The sequence below is a fragment of the Nanorana parkeri genome, unplaced genomic scaffold (genome assembly GCF_000935625.1).
Source record: "Nanorana parkeri isolate BGI_ZX_2015 unplaced genomic scaffold, ASM93562v1 scaffold784, whole genome shotgun sequence".
NCBI lineage: Eukaryota > Metazoa > Chordata > Amphibia > Anura > Dicroglossidae > Nanorana > Nanorana parkeri.
In genome coordinates this window covers 124,487-142,746 of record NW_017307052.1, presented here as the reverse complement: position 1 = coordinate 142,746, position 18,260 = coordinate 124,487, and the positions used below count along the sequence as shown (strand labels likewise).

The 18,260-nt window shown below is 43.8% G+C and overlaps 2 non-coding genes across 2 annotated transcripts; one reads left to right on the top strand and one right to left on the bottom strand.

Annotated features, from left to right (window-relative positions):
* Positions 1-5,874: 5,874 nt before the first annotated feature.
* On the bottom strand, positions 5,875-5,956 carry TRNAL-AAG. Its single transcript has one exon. It is a non-coding gene; the product is annotated as a tRNA-Leu (tRNA).
* A 4,328-nt stretch (positions 5,957-10,284) lies between these two features.
* TRNAG-GCC lies at positions 10,285-10,355 on the top strand. The gene has a single exon. It is a non-coding gene; the product is annotated as a tRNA-Gly (tRNA).
* Positions 10,356-18,260: the final 7,905 nt, after the last annotated feature.

Genomic DNA, 18,260 nt, shown 5'->3' with positions numbered 1-18,260 from the left:
TTCAGAGCCCCCTCTCCTACTTACCTTGTTGCAGGGAGGAGGCTGTGAGGCGGCACGTCGGTCCCGGTGATTGGTAGTCGATTGGTAGGGTCTGCTGCAGACCTTCCCAATCGATCCTGCACAATACTTTCGGCCAGCGTTCACTGAAAGAGCGCTGGCCGAAAGGATACGGGTGCCGGCGCAGACTCAGCTACACCGTCTGCATCCGACAGAGATGCAGACCGTGTAGCTGCTCCCGCAAGTCAGGTACGCGGCCCTTGACCGCGTACCTGACTTGTGAGCTGGCTGCTGGCCACAAAGTACCGGCTCATGGGCCGCAATTGGACCGCGGGCCAGTACATTTGCCGCCCTGCCGGAATCTGCTGCCCGAGGCAAACGCCTTGTTTGCCTCGCGGCAGATATGCCCCTGGACACCCAGGAGAGAGAGTGAGGAGAGACAGCCAGAAGAGAGAGCACGGAGAATCAGACAGGGGAGAGAACGATGAGAGAGCATGGAGAGACAACCAGGAGAGAGAGCAATGAGAGACAGCCAGGAGAGAGAGCAATGAGAGACAGTCAGGAGAGAGAGTGAGGAAAGACAGCCAGGGAAGAGCGAGAGAGAGGAGAGACAGCCAGGAGAGAGAGTGAGGAAACACAGCCAGGATAGAGAACAAGGAGCGACAGCTAGGAGAGAGAGTGAGGAAAGACAGCCAGGAGAGAGAGCAATGAGAGACAGACAAAAGAGAGAACATGGAAAAACAGTCAGGGGAGAGAGGGTGGAGAGACAGCCAAGAGAGAGATTGAGGAGAGACAGCTAGGGGAGAGAACGAGGAGAGACAGCCAGGAGAGAGAACAAGGAGAGACAGCCAGGAGAGAGACTGAAGAGAGACAGCCAGCGGAGAGAGCGTGGTGTAACAGCCAGGGGAGAGAGCAAGGAGAGACAGCCAGGAGAGAGAGCAGGGAGAGAAAGTCAGAAGAGAGAGTATGGAGAAACAACCAAGGAAGAGAACGAGGAGAGACAGCCAGGAGGATAAGCAAGGATAGATAGCCAGGGGAGAGAGTGAGGAGAGACAGCCAGGGGGAGAGAGTGAGGAGAGACAGCAAGGGCAGTAAGAGGAGATAGAGAAAGGAGAGACAGCCAGGAGAAAAAGCCAGGAGAGAGTGAGGGAGGTGTTTTTTTTTGTTGGTAGATCTCATGGAGCTCCTCATTTGGAAAGCAGATCTTAACACAAAAAATGATGTGCACCCCTGCTTTAGGATCCATGCCTGTACATTCAGGGGCCCAGTCCATCCTGTCTATGTGCATTGTGTCGCACGTGGTCCAGTTTGTGGTCTTTTGGCTCTGGCAAAGCATGATTTAATGCGCAATGCCATTATCCATATTATTCCAGTCTTTGGTGAGTCAATATCCACATTAAAAAACAAACATTTTAATTTGTATCATTTGACCAGCCGCAATGTCCACATAGAGCCAGAGAACATTCAATTTTGCCCTATTCACACAACACTCACAGCTTTATACATTGTGTGAAAAATCCCTAAAACTACTGAGAGAATATTGGTTCATTCACACAGAACGAATGTACGAGCAGTTTTGCTTTTGTCAACAGACTCCTACAGCTGGAGTAAAGTGTCAATGTTGGGCTTCCACCCGATACCCTTCGATCATAAAATATTGGCCAATTCTTGGCCAAACAGTGATTTCAGCTGCTTGGCCACTGGTTGGGTATTCAACAACTGCATGTCTGCTGCCATCAGGATACCATAGCCCAGCAAGAGATTCATCTGTCCTCTTTAGCATGGATGGAAACATTTTTGAATTGGGTTTTGAACCTGGGTAAGGCTTGATGTGCACCTTGCTTCTTTTTGTTAAATTATAAGATGTGTATTGAAGACTCTGGAAAGCTTTGTAAGGCATGAGATGAGGATGGTAGTTTGCACCCAGTTAGATGCAGCTTGGAAGGGACAGACGTGTGAAGACTGACACTGTGACACACTTATCAGGATATGGAGAGGTGACAAGTGGAGGAGGAGAGCAGGCTTCCCCACCTTCCCAACACTTGTTGACGTGTCATGACATAACATTATCACACTGATACCCTTCTAAAGCCTCATATACCAATTGCTCACCCATCTTCTGCTCATTGGCTTTTTGTGTTTTCATAATTTTACATAATTATGTAGTAGATACATAAATTGAAAAGATACATCCACCCCTTTCCAACCACTGAAATTATGAAGAAATTGGCTTCTGCAGAACCCAACCCATAAATATCATACTAGGGATGTCCAGATACCCGTTCAGATACCAGTGCCGATACTTGGCATTTTCATGAGAACTACTGGGGTTGCAGCGGTTGCAGCCGGGGACGGGCTCTGGCGCTCCACCACTGTCCTGAAATCATTAGTCTGTATTGTTTTAGAAAAACTGTCACATGCAAAAATGGTATTGGTGCATCACTTATATATGTTTATAAAAACAAAATCATACATTAACACAGAGATGTACAAATCCCGGGAGCTCCGTGTGCTCCTTACACATGACAGCTGCCTCCTAACTTTTGACTTTTTCTCTAGTCTAGTCTTGGAGCTGGAAAAGTATCTGTACTTGTACAGAGTACGGTACTTGGTATCGGTGGATCCCTATCTCATACAATCTCTAACACATCAATGTATTTGTAAAAGTAATTTTCAATCCCGTTCATTAAAATAATCCCTGGAAAGGTTTCCATAAAGGTCCTTGTTCAGTCACTTTATGAGGTGACAACTGTCTCCAAGTTGTGCTCTTGCGTTGTCTCTTTGTCACATTCTCCCCTGGTGGACTATTGTGCCAGTTTGGTCCACTTTTAGTCCAGAACATATTGTAGCCGATGGTAGAGTGAGAGCATGTAGATTGGATCAGGACACCAGCTACAGGCCCACCACTCAAAATAGGCTTGGCCACCCTAGATCACCTCAGTATGCCCCATGGCAATCTGGGCTGGCCGAGCTGAACACAATCAGGCAGAGGTGCCAGCGGCTCTATTAGGCTGTAGCTTACTGGGGCCAAGCAGATTGCCATCGGGTATACCAAGGCAATACGGGGCGGCCAGGTATATTTTCAGTGGTGGGCCTGGAGCTGGAGCTCCATTAGCCCCTATGTTAATCAGGCTCTGATCCCATCCAACGGAACTGCAATTACATTCGTTCTGCATAAATTAAAAAGTTGTTGTGAGAATGAGACTATCACATGGCTCAATAGGCCGGGAAGTGAGCGAACACATACCGTCGGTCGCTCACTTCTCGATCCTGTCCCTGCAGAGAGCCGTGACTGTCACTCACGGCTCCCTGCAGGGATTTCCCCCCTCCCCGCTCCGATCCTCCAGCGCTGACTGGCGGAACGGACAGGAGAGGGGGCGGGTACAGCTGGCTCTGCCTCTAGATAGGCAGAGCCAGCTGTCAATAACGCAGCTGGGTGGATCTCGACAGTAATGTCAGGATCTGTCCCGGCTGTGGCGGTCTCAGTACTCGCCGTATACTGAGCTTTGGGTCACGGGAGGACGCTGGTTTGTATCCTCCCGTGATCCTCAGGAGAATTATGGGGAAAAACACTTACCCCATAGTTCTCCTTTAAGCATTTATAGGAACCATATACGTACATTCAAATATCTACTATACTTTCCAGCGATTTCTAAGTTTCCTATATCACTCGGTCACACACCAGACACATGTAGTAACAAGACTCCTTTTGGCTCTCAGCAAGGATTTTTCTCCCTTTGATACATTTTTCGAATGCTTGATACAAATGTTTCCATACAGTTCTTTTTATGTATGAACACACACTTTAACCATTTGCTGTCCGGACCAATTTTTTACTCTTTGCATGCACATGATAAAATCTGAATTTTTGGCTAGAAAACAGCTTCAGACCCCCAAACAATGATATATGTTCTGAAAGCAGGGGCCCTGCAGAATAAAAAGATGCTAGTTGCAATTTTTTATGTTGCACGGTATTTGCGGAAATGTTTATCAAACAAGTATTTTTAGGATAAAATGCACTAAAATTTAATTTAGTGAACAGAAACATATTGTAATACCCAATGTTTTGGTAAAATATGAAAGGCGGGGTCACGTCAGTTAATAGATGCCAAACATGTCAAGCCTTAAAATTGCATTCGCCTGTGAAGCCGCAAAAAGTTACAATATCCAAAATTTCCCTTAGGGGACACTTTAAAAGCTTTTACCGCTCATCAGTTTAGTGCTAACAGTGATTGATGGCGCTAGAATTATTGCTCTCACTCCAACGTTCACGGCGATATGTAACAATTTTCGTTTTTGCACGTAGGTGCAGCGTGTTTGCGTATGTATGTGCATGCACGTGGGGGTTGGGGACTTGAAATTTTTTTTTTGCATTCTTTAATTTTTTTATATGTTACTTTAATTTTTTTTTAAACACTTAATTTTTTTTTACACTAACCTTATTGCTATCACAAAGGGGTTTACAAGCATGGAGCCGGTTTTCTGGCCAATCAGGAAGCCGGGTGCCGTGTAATGACTTGTTGCCCGGCTTCCTGATTGGTTGAGAAGCTGGTCAATCAGGAAGCCGTTCAACGAGTCATTAGACGGCGCCTGGCTTCCTGATTGGCCGTGAAGCCGGCTCCATGCTCCCTCGTCACCAGGTGACAAGGGAGCATGAAGCCAGCTTCATGGTCAATCAGGGAGTCTCTCAGCTTGTAATGACTCACTGTCATGAAGCTAGGCGACAAGTTATTACATGCTGCCTGGCTTCCTGGTTGGCCGGGAAGCCGGCTCCATACTTCCTCGTCATCAAAGGACGAGGGAGCAAAAGCCGGCTTCATGGTCAATCAGGGAGTCTCTCAGCTTGTAATGACTCACTGTCTGGCTTCCCGATACTGGAAGCTCAGGTATCGAGCTAGGCATCGGAGCATTTGGGCGAATACTCATACTCACCCAAATAGTCGGCATCATCACCATTACCGATACTAGTATCGGTATTGGTGCATCCCTAGCGTAAAAGAAATTGGAGCTACCATTTTTTATATTCTACAGGACCTCTTCTTATAGAAAATGTATAATTGTTTGAGGGGTATTCATTTTTTTTTAGCCAAAAATTCACATTTTATCACGTGTGCGCAAAAATTATTAAAGTACTCTGGGCAGCAAATGGATAAAAATCACACAAATGAGAACGCATAGTGTGTTTTTAGTGCGTGTTCCATGTGCCCCCATTGACTATGATGTAACCTTCGTTTTTACCAAAGCGTGCAAAAGATGCAGATTTTTCAAAAATGCATCGCGTTGAGGTGAAGAGCTAAATAAATTAATATATTTCAAATTTATATATAATAATAATTGTAACTAGTTTCCATGCGCTATTAGTGCACATAGAGTATGATTATATGACAGGGCCCTCAGGGTATCTGAAGTAAGCAAGGGATGTGCTACTCTGTTTTTATTACTCACTTGTACCCCGATACATTGTAGCCCAGGCACGTGATTGTTCAGCCATAGGAATCGCAGTGAACTGTGTTGGAGTTACACCAGCGCCACCTACAGGTTAGAATAAACAGTGCAGTGTGTGTATTGAATTATTTAAAGGGGAAGTACAGAGTATTTTCTAGAGAAGATATTCTACATTTTTGTCCGTGTATTAACCTTCAGGTCCTTTTGTTTGTGTGACTTTCACATTTTTGCACGATTGTTCTTTTTTCGGGTTTTCAGTGTAGAGATGTGTGCTTTCCATTTAAACCTGTGAAATTATTTACTGGGTAACTCCATAGACTTCCTAGAAACATATTTGTTTTTTTAAAGTGAACCTGCTTTGCCTTAAAAATCAATATTACTGATCTGCACAGTGTCAAACGTTTTTTTGGTGGCTAAGGAAAAAAATTGGTTTGGCAGCGGTGGGATTTGAACCCACGCCTCCGAAGAGACTGGAGCCTTAATCCAGCGCCTTAGACCGCTCGGCCACGCTACCAACTTGCACATTATGCCTTTGCATGTTGTTTCTGTACATGGAATAAAATGGGGACACATTGAGACCCCAATTTTTCATTTTTTTTTATGGCTGTCTCTGTCCCCTGGGGAGATTTACCATCTCTGTTTGCCCCAGTGACAATAATCATTAGGACATTTCACAGGTGTTGACTAAGATATGATTTTCCTTCATGTTAGAGGTATCTTCCATGACTTCCTGTTGTGTCTCTGGGACAGGAAGTGAACAAAAATTCTTCACAATGGGACACAGACAGCAAAATACTATAATATCTGGCTTTAGATATAAAAAATACGCCCCTTCCTCACCAACGAAACCTCAAAATTACTCATCCACTCCCTTGCTATCTCTCATCTTGACTATTGCAACTCCCTCCTCATTGGCTGACCTCTACACAGGCTCCTCCCCCCTTCAGTCTATCATGAATGCTGCTACTGCTAGACTCATCCACCTAACCAACCGCTCAGTGTCTGCAACCCCCCTCTGTCAATCCCTACACTGGGTTCCTTCCCCCGCCCCCCTCTGCCAATCCCTGCACTGACTTCCATCCCCACAGCTCCTCTGCCAATCCCTCCACTGGCTTCCATCCTCCACCCCACTGCCAATCCCTCCACTGGCTTCCATCCCCACCCATCTCTGCCAATCCCTCCACTGACTTCCATCCTTCGCCCCCCTCTGCCGATCCCTCTACTGGCTTCCATCCCAACCCCCCTCTGCTGATCCCTGCACTGGCTTCCAAAAGCCCAAAGGATAACATTCTAAATATTAACAACCACTTACAAAGCCATCCACAACTCTGCTCACAGATATATCTCAAACCGTGTCTCTAAGTATCACCCTAACCATCCCCTCATCTCTTCCAAAGACCTTCTGCTTTCCAGCTCCCTCGTCAACTCCTCCCATGCTCACCTCTAGAGTCTCTCCCATCCTCTGGAACTCTTTACCCCAACCTGTCCGTCTATCTCCCACTCTGACTGCCTTTAGGCGATCCCTTAAGACTCATCTCTTCAGGGAAGCCTATCCCTCCTCAACCTAACCGCCCATCCATCACATTCTCAAACAATTCATCCCCACACAGCTCCCGCCTCATGTATCACTTGCCCCTCCCTCTTAGATTGCAAGCCCTCGTGGGCAGGGCCCTCCATACCATCTTTAATTGTTTACATAGAAAATGCATCTGATAAAAAAAATATTTTTAACAGTTCCGGGTATTTAAAAAAAAACAAACACGTTTTGTATTTGTAGATGATTTGTAGATATCTATATAATGGGGGGCGGCCATATTTGCTCAACACATACTCGTCTCTTCTTCTGGACCTGACTATAGTAGATAAAGACAATATACACAAAGGCAGTACTGGGAGTTGTCATTATCTGTTGAAAGTTGTGGTAGTACAATGAGACTGGTGATAGTCTGTTGGGAGTTATGATTATCTGCTGAGAGTTGTGGTAGTACAATGAGACTGGTGATAGTCTGTTGGGAGTTATGATTATCTGCTGAGAGTTGTGGTAGTACAATGAGACTGGTGATAGTCTGTTGGGAGTTATGATTATCTGCTGAGAGTTGTGGTAGTACAATGAGACTGGTGATAGTCTGTTGGGAGTTATGATTATCTGCTGAGAGTTGTGGTAGTACAATGAGACTGGTGATAGTCTGTTGGGAGTTATGATTATCTGCTGAGAGTTGTGGTAGTACAATGAGAGTGTTGATAGTCTGTTAGGAGATATGATTATCTGCTGAGAGTTGTGGTAGTACAATGAGAGAGGTGATAGTCTGTTGGGAGTTATGATGAGCTGTTGGGAGCTGTGATGATATATTGGGAGTTTGAGGTGTGAGGATATATTGGGAGAGATAATTGTAGGTTGGGAGTTTTGATGTTCTGTTGAGAGTTAAAAGGTCTGCTGGGAGTTATAATAATCTGTTGGGAGGTATGATAATAAACTGGGAGAGATAATTATTGGTCATGATATTATATTGAGGGTGACAATAGTCTGTTGGGAGATATGATAATATATTGGGAGTGATAATAGTTTGTTGAGTGTTATGATGATTTGTGGGGAGCTGTGATAATATATGGGGAGTCATAATATTCTGTTGGGAGTTGTGAATGATCTGTTGGGGGTTATAAAATTATATTGGGAGTGGTTATAGTTTATTGGGAGTTATGATGATTTGTTGGAAGCTGTGGTAATATATCAGGAGTGATAATTATCAGTTGTGGGTTACAATATTATGTTGAGAATGGCAATACTCTATTGGATATTGAGGGTGATGATAGCCTGTTGGGAGTCTAATACTATATTTAGAGTGACAATAGTCTGTTGGGAGTTATGATAATATATTGGGAGTGATAAAAGCCTGTTGAGAGTTATAATAATATGTTTAGAGTGATAATAGTTTGTTGGGAGTTATGATGACATATTGGGAGTTATGATGATCCGTTGGGAGTTGTGATAACATATTGGGAGTGATAATAGTCTGTTGGGAGTTATGATAATATATTGGGAGTGATAATAGCCTGTTGGGAGTTAAGATAATATATTGGGAGTGATAATAGTCTGTTGGGAGTTATGATAATATATTGGGAGTGATAATAGCCTGTTGGGAGCTATAATAGTATGTTTAGAGGGATAATAGTTTGCTGTGAGTTATGATAACATATTGGGAGTTATGATGATCCATTAGGAGTTGTGATAACATATTGGGAGTGATAATAGTCTGTTGGGAGTTGTGATGGCACAGCTGGGCTCCTGCAGGTTGCCCAGTGGTGGGGAATTCAGTTCTAGCATTTAGGTAATTACAGAGGCCGGACTGGTAGTTTCATTTCTCCGCCCCGCTGCTCTGTCCCCTTTCTATTCTCTCAGTCCTCCTCCTCCTCCCCATGACCATTCATGTGGTACTGCAATGCCTGATTACCCCCTACCTTTCCGGTACTGCCCCCCTCGCATGCCTATTGTGACCACAGGCCCACCTGCCATGCCTCCCCCAACAATTCATTAAGGAGTTCCCACCTCCTGCCTTTAGATTCATTTCAGCCTGGCTGGCTTGTGCCTAATCCTGTAATGAGGGCACAATCCGGGGCAGGTTGGGGAGAAGCGTGCCGTGCTACAGGTGTCCGTAGCTGGCCATTTACTTAACGATCTTTGATAACCACGCCAGCCAATGCTGCAGTTTATGCTACCTGTAGATCCAAGAGCCCGTTCACAAATGCATTTTCAGCAGCTTTTTAGATCCATTGCATTAAAATATCATACAACGAGCACAGTGGTACCTCGGTTCACGAACGCTTCTGTTTACGAACAATTCGGTTCGCGAACAGGAAGTTTGGCAAAATTTTGCTTCACATCGGGTGACGAGCACGACCGCAGCCATCTTCTCTGCTCTGACACTGGTCGTGTCTTCCTCTGGTCGCGATCGTGGTCTGATCACAGTTTGATTCGGATCGCGGCAAGAATCGTGGAACAAATTAAGTTTGTGAACCGAGGTTATAATGCTTTTCATTTTCTCATTTTGTAAGAAAGTGGAATTACCCTTTAAGTCATTCCTATCGAATACTATGGGGCCAAAAACCTGCCATTCTTCCTGAAAACAGTGGCGTCACAGGAGGGTTGTGGGGGGTGTGGCCCCCCAGCGGGTGACACCATCGGGGGGTGACAACAAAATGACAGACAGCGGCACGAGAGAGAGGGTGGGGGGACACACACAGTTTACTAGCACACACAAGGGTGGCTCCATAGGACCTTGCAAGGGAAAAGAGCCCCCCTAAAACAGGATATCGGGGCCAATGCTCAGGGGACCAGCTGATTCTGCAGTAAATTAAAACTTCTAAACATCAAGGAGCAGCATCCACTATAAGAGATTTCTGGCATGGGGAAGGCTTTCCTACTCAGGCCGTGGTTGCATTTTAAATCAAACAAACTCTAAGAATTTGCAGAGGGGCGGCAGCGGTGTCCTTTCTGGATCTAAATAAAAGGATGATCAAAATACTTGTTAAGCTCCCTCAACTCGCGCTGTCTGTCCGGAGTGGCTCTTGGCACCGGCAGTATCTCTGAGAAAACTACCGTGAATAGCATAGTTAGGAGTCCGTAAATGTGGATGAGGACTTTTTATAAATTGTTTTAGGACCCGAGAGCTATTAGCTCAAGTTTCCTCGTCTTGAAGTAGATGTAGCAAACATTTTGGTACAATAAACAAGAAGATAGTATATGCACACTATAGAGAATAATTCATTCCATGAAAGCTACACATCTGTGTACAATTCCCTCTTTATGATTATTTCTTGCTGTAGAAACTTAAACCAAGCATCAAAGCATTGGTGGTTCAGTGGTAGAATTCTCGCCTGCCACGCGGGAGGCCCGGGTTCGATTCCCGGCCTATTCATTGCAAATGTTTTTTTCACATTTAGTTACTACCACTAAACTGATTATATTAATATACGGTACTTAATATGGATTTGGAAGAGAGAAAAGAGGGGAATCACCATAGTGTAAAACCAAAACTTTGTTTTAAAATTGTTTAATGCTCTTGAACTCTAATGTGATATACCTGATAATGTGACCAGTCCTCCTCCATTGCTGGTCTCACTGAGAGTGAGGAGCTCATTCACTATACGTAATAACGTCAAGAACCTTGCGCAATGCGCTTCGTCACTCAGACTTCCTAAGGAGTGTCCCTGCATGCAGGGCCTTCGTGTTGCAGAGGCTGGTCTATAGCTAGGGTTTCCACATTTTCTTCAAGTGAAACCCGAACACTCTAGCGATGCGTGTGGCGGTTGTTTTCTTTTTGGAGAATATAGAGGAGAGAGCGAGGAGAGGCAGCCAGGGGAGGGAGTAAGGGAACCGGCTATAGAGGACTACAAATCCCAGCAATACATTATACAGCAATACAAAATAATATGAAGCTACATACTCTGTGTTGTTCTGGGGTGGTGCCCTGATGTCTCCAGGGTCTCAGGTGGCCTGTGCGTGCTCTCCCCAGACCTGGAGGGTTCTCAGGTGGACTCTGCAGGCTCTCAGATGAGCTATGCAGGCTTTCAGATGGACTCTGTGGGCTCTCAGGTGGGCTGTGCAGACTCTAAGGTGAGTTGTACGGACTCTCGGGTGTGCTGTGCGGATTCTAAGGTGGCTGTGCAGACTCTCAGGTGGGCTATGTGCATTCTCAGGAGGGCTATGCTCATACTCGGGTACTGGCTTTCAGAAATGCTGTTTCAGGAGTGCTGTCCAATTTAGGCAGAGGCGGCTGCCTGAGGTCCCGGGCTTGCTGGGGACCTCAGGCAGCCGCATTTATCAATTAATTGTGTCCGTGTGGCGGCTGGCCTGAAAACCGGACACAAGACTAAAAAACCGGACTGTCCAGGTGAATCCCAGATGGGTGGCAACCCTATCTATAGCAACATGTGGGACGTAAGTGGCCTGAGGGCCAAAGTCTGGGGACTACTGCCTTGAAATGTGGGTAAACCCAAAATCTATTTTTCATTGTTTGTCCTCACATCTCACTGTGTTAATGGCAGGATATAGATAGATAGATAGATAGATAGATAGATAGATAGATAGATAGATAGATAGATAGATAGATAGATAGATAATGGATAGATAGATAGATAGATAGATAGATAGATAGATAGATAGATAGATAGATAGATAGATAGATCTAGATAGATCTAGATAGATAGATAGATAGATAGATCTAGATAGATAGATAGATAGATAGATAGATAGATAGATAGATAGATAGAAGATCGATAGATAGATAGATAGATAGATAGATAGATAGATAGATAGATGATAGATAGATAGATAGATAGATAGATAGATAGATAGATAGATAGACATTGCAGAAGTTGAAGAACATCAATGTGAGTGTCCTCAGGAAGTGTCAGGGGCATGGAGTGCTTTCCGCCTGAAGGTATTTCCTCCTTTTTCAGGGATTTTTAGGTGTAATCTGCTGTCTCTATGGAAGCTTAAACCCATTTGATGGAGTTTTCTAAAAGCTGGAGAGAGATGAGACCGAAGCGGCATTATGTGGAATTAGGGCACCTTGAATATTTAAGCGGTTGGTGGACCAAAAAGAAGAGGGCCGGATTTCAAAGCCTAAAAAGCCCCAAAATGAGAAGAACAGAAAGAGCCACACAGATAAAATGGATTAAAGGGGATAAGCTCTGGTTAAAGCCCTCTTTTGCATGGGCTGGAGGGGAGGACAATGGATACTCGGGCTGGCCCACCTTTCACTGCTGTCACTCTCTCTGAATGCAAATATTTTACTAACTGCTTAATCCTATTTATTCCGGCCACAGAAGCTCCATACAAGGGATGTCACCTTTGATGTCAGCCCAGAACTCCATATGTTTTAAGGATATCTATTTGTCCATCTATCTGTCTATCTATCTATCTATCTATCTATCTATCTATCTATCTATCTATCACAATCATTTTTTTCTTGGCCAATATTTATCTGAAAGGGAATAAAGCACTTTAAGGATTATTCCATTTTTTCAACACATTTTGATGGTGAATGTGATTCCTATAATGTGGTGAAGGAAGTATAATTTGGTTCATAAACAGCGTTTAATATCTGTTTTGTGTTATTACATTAGTATGGCCCGTTAAAGTAGAACACCTTTGTAACAATGTCATGGCTCTAATACCGGAACGTAAGCTACTAATTAGGAAATCACATTATGCGTTTCAGTACAATCTAAGTGCAACAGATGCATTGTATAAAGAACCTATATAGAATCTCGGCCAATTTACTAAAATAATAAACCAGAACCACCGACTGCGCAGATTGGGAAGGGGGGCCAAAATATAAGACACTGGACACTCAAAAGTAGGGCAACTCCTAAACTAATGTACACTATACACTACACTACAAAGAACATCTAAATGTAAAATAAAAAATAAAATAAGTAAGTAAAATAAAATAAATTAAAACTAACAGGTTATTCTCTAAAGGGTGAAGAGTTTGGAGAAGGCAGAGAAGAGAACAATCTAGGACAACATAGTTAATGTGGAAAAATTCTCTAATTCAGCTCACTTTCCAGCTCAGCTATGTTCACTTCTCCGGCCTTCTCCAAACTCTTCACCCTTTTGTGAATAACCCTGTAAATGTACAAAAAAAACATGTAAACCAATTTTTATTGCGAATATCAAATATTATACATGTACAAAGTATCCCGTAACTGTAATTGCAAAGTATCCCGTAATGAAAAAACTTCAAAAGTCTCAAAAAACCACAACATGTCACTCCACAGGTCCCTATTAAATAGTATCTACTATCAGGGGATATAAATGTAGCAGTTCCAGTCAATATGGTCCATAAAGGTGGTGCAGTGGTACAGAGTTTGCAGGACCGTAGGTTGGGAAAGGTGTTGTCATCTCCTGGCTCTGAGCAGTCACATAACACTCTGGCATGGAGGAGAATGTGCTGAGTGTGTAAAGTTCCATGACAGATAAAGCATTTCCTGTATTTGAGTTTCACCAGCGTGTTCAGCTTCTCGTCTCAGATTTCCCTCTAAATACACAATGACCTCAGGTTCAGTTTGTGTGTCGAGTCTTCGGTCGGCTGCTGTTGGTTTGTTTGGTCCTGGAAACTTTTCTGTTGAAGCTTTATCTTCTACCAGATACAGTTCCTGGCCTTTCCCACGGAGCAAACCCTTCACCGGCCTTTCTCAACCTTTCTATGCTGGGGTAACCCTGGAAATAATTTTCCATTCCCAAGGAACCCCTCTAAAAATGATTATATCTTACATTTGCATGATCGGTGAGTTGTAGAAAGTTGAAAGAATGAAGACTGTGTCGCACCTAGAGTGTTTGACCATGGGGAAATGTCCCCCTTACAAAGTGAGTGGAGAAATGCACCTTCACATTCACAATAGAGTGCCCTCCCCCTTTACACTGGCGGTCAGTGAAGAAGTGACCACTTACTTTGGATGTCAATTGGAAATTACACCATAATGTTGGTGGTCAGTGTAGGTGGTAGGCAAATCTGATACTGCTCAAGTAAACCCTAGCTGCCCCCGGAGGAACTCTAGGTGAGAAAGCATGCCCTATATGTAATTGATAATAAGACAAGGTGAATGGGCCTGGTGTGATCCTGTGTGTAAGCAACACACTGATGTTCCCAGGGCTGCACAGAACAAACCCTGTGGCAAGGGTTGGAATTCGATTCTGAAGCTTGATTTGGAGCAGATTGAAATAAATGTTAAGCTGAACCCCAAACAGTCACAACTACTGGTCTTCAGTCAGCAACGCTCACCCTTCTTGCTGACTGAAGATATGTACAGTATATTTGATTGTGCAGGGAACTGATTGGAGATAGACCACTGGTCACCCACGGAGGGCAGAGGTCCTCATATCCAATGGGCTGATGGGGAAGGGAGAGGGAGGTATGTAAGGTTACTGTATGTACCCTTCTGTTTTCCAGTCGATAAACAAATGAAACTACAATTGGGCTTTAAAGCCCAACCCTGGGCTCAGCTTACCTTTCTCTCTGTTCCAGTGATATTTACCATGCACCCCCAGCCAGTCACCTCACATCTTTTGCTCATAAAATGTATCCACCAGTGCTGGTATAAGGTCCTTTTGCACCTAAAACAAAAAGGCCAAAGTGCACCCCCTCCCTCCCCATAAGCTGCAAAGGTTGCAGGTCCTACTGCCACCCCTTGGCATGGTCCCCACAGGGTCCTTTTTTTACTGTGCCCCATAGCCCTGTTCATTTCTATGGGTGAACTGTACTCAAGCGATCTACAGTCATCCAGCACAGCACGGTTCACCCGTAGCAATGAATGGGTGCCACAGTGCACATACGCAGTAGGAAGAGGACGCAGAGGGTACATTTTAAGTGCAAGAGATGAACAGTGCCACACAGAGATCTCATATTGTTAAGGGACAACAGTAATTAAGCTACAACATCCTTTAAGGTACCCCTAGATGTGCTGATCCTCATCCAATCCAGCCATCGTCATGGCTGTAGGTAGGACCATACACCCCCAAAATGATCACAGAGGATATTGCAATTGAGCAGGCTAATTTTTTTCCAGCAGGCTGCTATGGGTTCCTTCAAAGATAAGACCAGAGCTTGGGTATCTGGCTACAATCCTTTCTCCTTACTAAGCACACTCAAGCAATCCAGATAAGCTAGTTAGAGGGGGAGTTCGTCATCTCCCATATTAAACGACCACCATCCAATGTCCTGTCTAGCTGCACTATCCATGCCACGTAGACTCAAGACACGACACACATTAGATCTAATTAATGAGTTAGTTGCGCATGTGAAAGGAGTGCCAGCCGGGGGCTCAGCAGTTTGTAAAGGAGATAATTGAGTGGAGTGGGCCTCCTGTGACTGGTCAAAGTTGTTGCCTGCTCTCTTCTGATTGGCTGATCCCAATGTAAAGGGAATAAGCACTGCAGGTGGCATCTCTGGTCTATATAAGTGGAATCTTTAAGGACCCAGAAGATTGTTGACACATGAGAGATTCCAACACAGCTAATCACAGCCCAGCCATGAGGAGGAATAGGATGGAGGGGGCAGCACTGGAGACCCCAAGAAAGGTAAATTATTCTATAACCCGGACTGACACTTTTACTTAAAAAAACAATTCTTATTCATTCAATAATTATTTGTCCCAATACAGGATTAGTTCTGATTTTCAGCTCCTGATTTATGCCGGAGAGATGAAAAAATTTATTTTATCTCCCAGCCTCTTTCAAACTTTGAAATATCAATTAAATATTGGAGTCAGTCTAAGGAAAGAAAAGGTTTGGGGTCAGTATGTGTGTGTGGAAAGTGTGTGTGTGGGGGGCGGGGGGTATCACTTGTTGTGGGGTTTAAGTATGGTTTACCCACACCAAAAGCTAATGTACAAAACTTGATTACACAAATAACATATGGCCAGTCTGTGGAAAGAAAGAAAGAAAGAAATAAAGAAAGAAAGAAAGAAAGAAAGAAAGAAAGAAAGAAAGAAGAACTATGTTGAGCAAATAATAAACACAAGTTTTGCATTACAATTTGCAGAGGTTGTGTTAACTTTTCCAATAATTAACAACAATTTTTTCACCATTTGTGCCTAAATGTTCTCATTTTTAAATATTCTGAAGTGTTGATCAGTGCTGCCCCTAGAGACTGGAGAAGGAAATGTTCTGGGCAGCTGGTTTGATACTTTTACAGAAAAAAGACTTTTCCATGTGTGGGGATATTGTGTGGAAAGGGAACCTGTTACCAAGATTAGGGTGCTTGGATGTGTATGAGCTCAGGAGCTCATTGATCAGACAAAACTATACAGTATTTGTTTCATTGCCTTGTTCTTGTGCTGGCTCTTGAAGAGTCTTTAACTTTATTTAAAGGTCCTCATCAAGTCAAAATTTTACAATGAAATGGCATTCTGGGTCTACAGAGAGTACAGTTTTTTTAAGTTTATCTTGATTACTACTTCTTTGGAATTTCAAATTGTGGTCGTTTTTTTAAATTTAAAATGTATGTATATGTATTTATAGTCTACAGCCATTTTTTTGTTTTGACTAGGGAATGGCTATAGTGTAAATCCAGGCACAAAACATTTAATTTAAATATATTCCTAATAGCTGCAAAGGATATAAATCCACTTTGTGTGCCCCAAATTACTTTGCAAACCCAGTCATTGCTATATAAACCTAGCGGTGACATCATCATCACTGTGCTGTACATAGCCTGTGCAGAGAGCAGAGCTGTGGGAGGGACCCAGCAGGCTCCACACTCTACACTCACATTCTAGGCTGCCTGAGAAACCTAAAGGATGGAGACAAGATCAGTCACCCTGCACAAGGAGAGAAGGCAGCAGTGAGCGGTCTTTACGGCAGGATAGGGCGAAGACAAGACCAGTCACCCTGCACAAGGAGAGAGCAGGAGTGAGCGGTCTTTACTGCAGGATAGGGCGGAGACAAGACCAGTCACCCTGCACAAGGAGAGAGCAGCAGTGACCGGTCTTTAATGCAGGATAGGGCAGAGACAAGACCAGTCACCCTGCACAAGGAGAGAGCAGCAGTGACCGGTCTTAACTGCAGGATAGGGCGGAGACAAGACCAGTCACCCTGCACAAGGAGTGAAAGCAGCAGTGAGCAGTCTTTATTGCAGGAGGGGGCAGAGACAAGACCAGTCACCCTGCACAAGGAGAGAGCAGCAGTGACCGGTCTTTAATGCAGGATAGGGCAGAGACAAGACCAGTTACCCTGCACAAGGAGTGAAAGCAGCAGTGAGCAGTCTTTATTACAGGCGGGGGCAGAGACAAGATCAGTCACCCTGCACAAGGATAGAGAGCAGCAGTGACCGGTCTATATTACAGGAAGCCCCAAGTCTCACACTGGATTACTATACAGATCTGGAAAAATACACAAAGTTCACCAAGATTCAAGTAGGAATACACATGACTCTTGTATGAGGACAATATTTACTTATCTTGGAGTTCAACTTTAAAACCCCATCAGGATATGCTTTTGCAAGCTGTGTCCTATTTGAGATATTTTCCTTCATTTCCTGTCCTGTAGGCACAGCAGGAAATGAGGGAAATATCTCAAAGTGAGAGATGTCCTCTCTTAGATAGTTGTCACCAGAACAAATGGAATGTTTCCCCTCTATTCTGCTTCTGGAAATATCACAAGATTTGGGATTTTCCCTGGTTTCTGATCACTGTTTTAGTCATCAATCGTACATCTTTTTGGGTCCAGTTGCTGCTTGGACAATCATGCCCAATGAATTTGTCTTTTTATTTTGTTGCAGCTTTTGAAGCCTCAGGTGGAGAAGAGAAGGAGAGAAAGAATTAACAACAGCCTGGAAAAGCTGAGAATGTTCTTATCTCAGGTGATGAAGAATGAGGTGAGATATTAATGAACTCCTAACAATATAATAACATCAGAAAAAATAGATTGGGGCACTGTGGTCAATGAAAAAAAACAGATATAGCTGTATAATGTTGATGCCTCTATATAATCAGGTAATAAATGTATTTATTGTTTAACAATGGGCAAGCTGTTACATTTCACATATATAGTATTAATCCAATATACTTCCTTCACAACATGGAAAAAAGGGATCCGTAGATAAATATATTCAGATAAAGGAGGGAGATTTGGAAGTACATGTTGTGGGTTATCCATATTCAAACATCGAAACAAGAACACATACCACAAATTGGAAGCAACATTCCAAAGTTTCCTTCACCTCCACACTTCAAAGATCCCTTCACCTACGTCTTCTAAAGGTCCCTTCACCTCCGTCTTCTTAAGATCCCTTCACATCCACATTCCAAAGATTCCT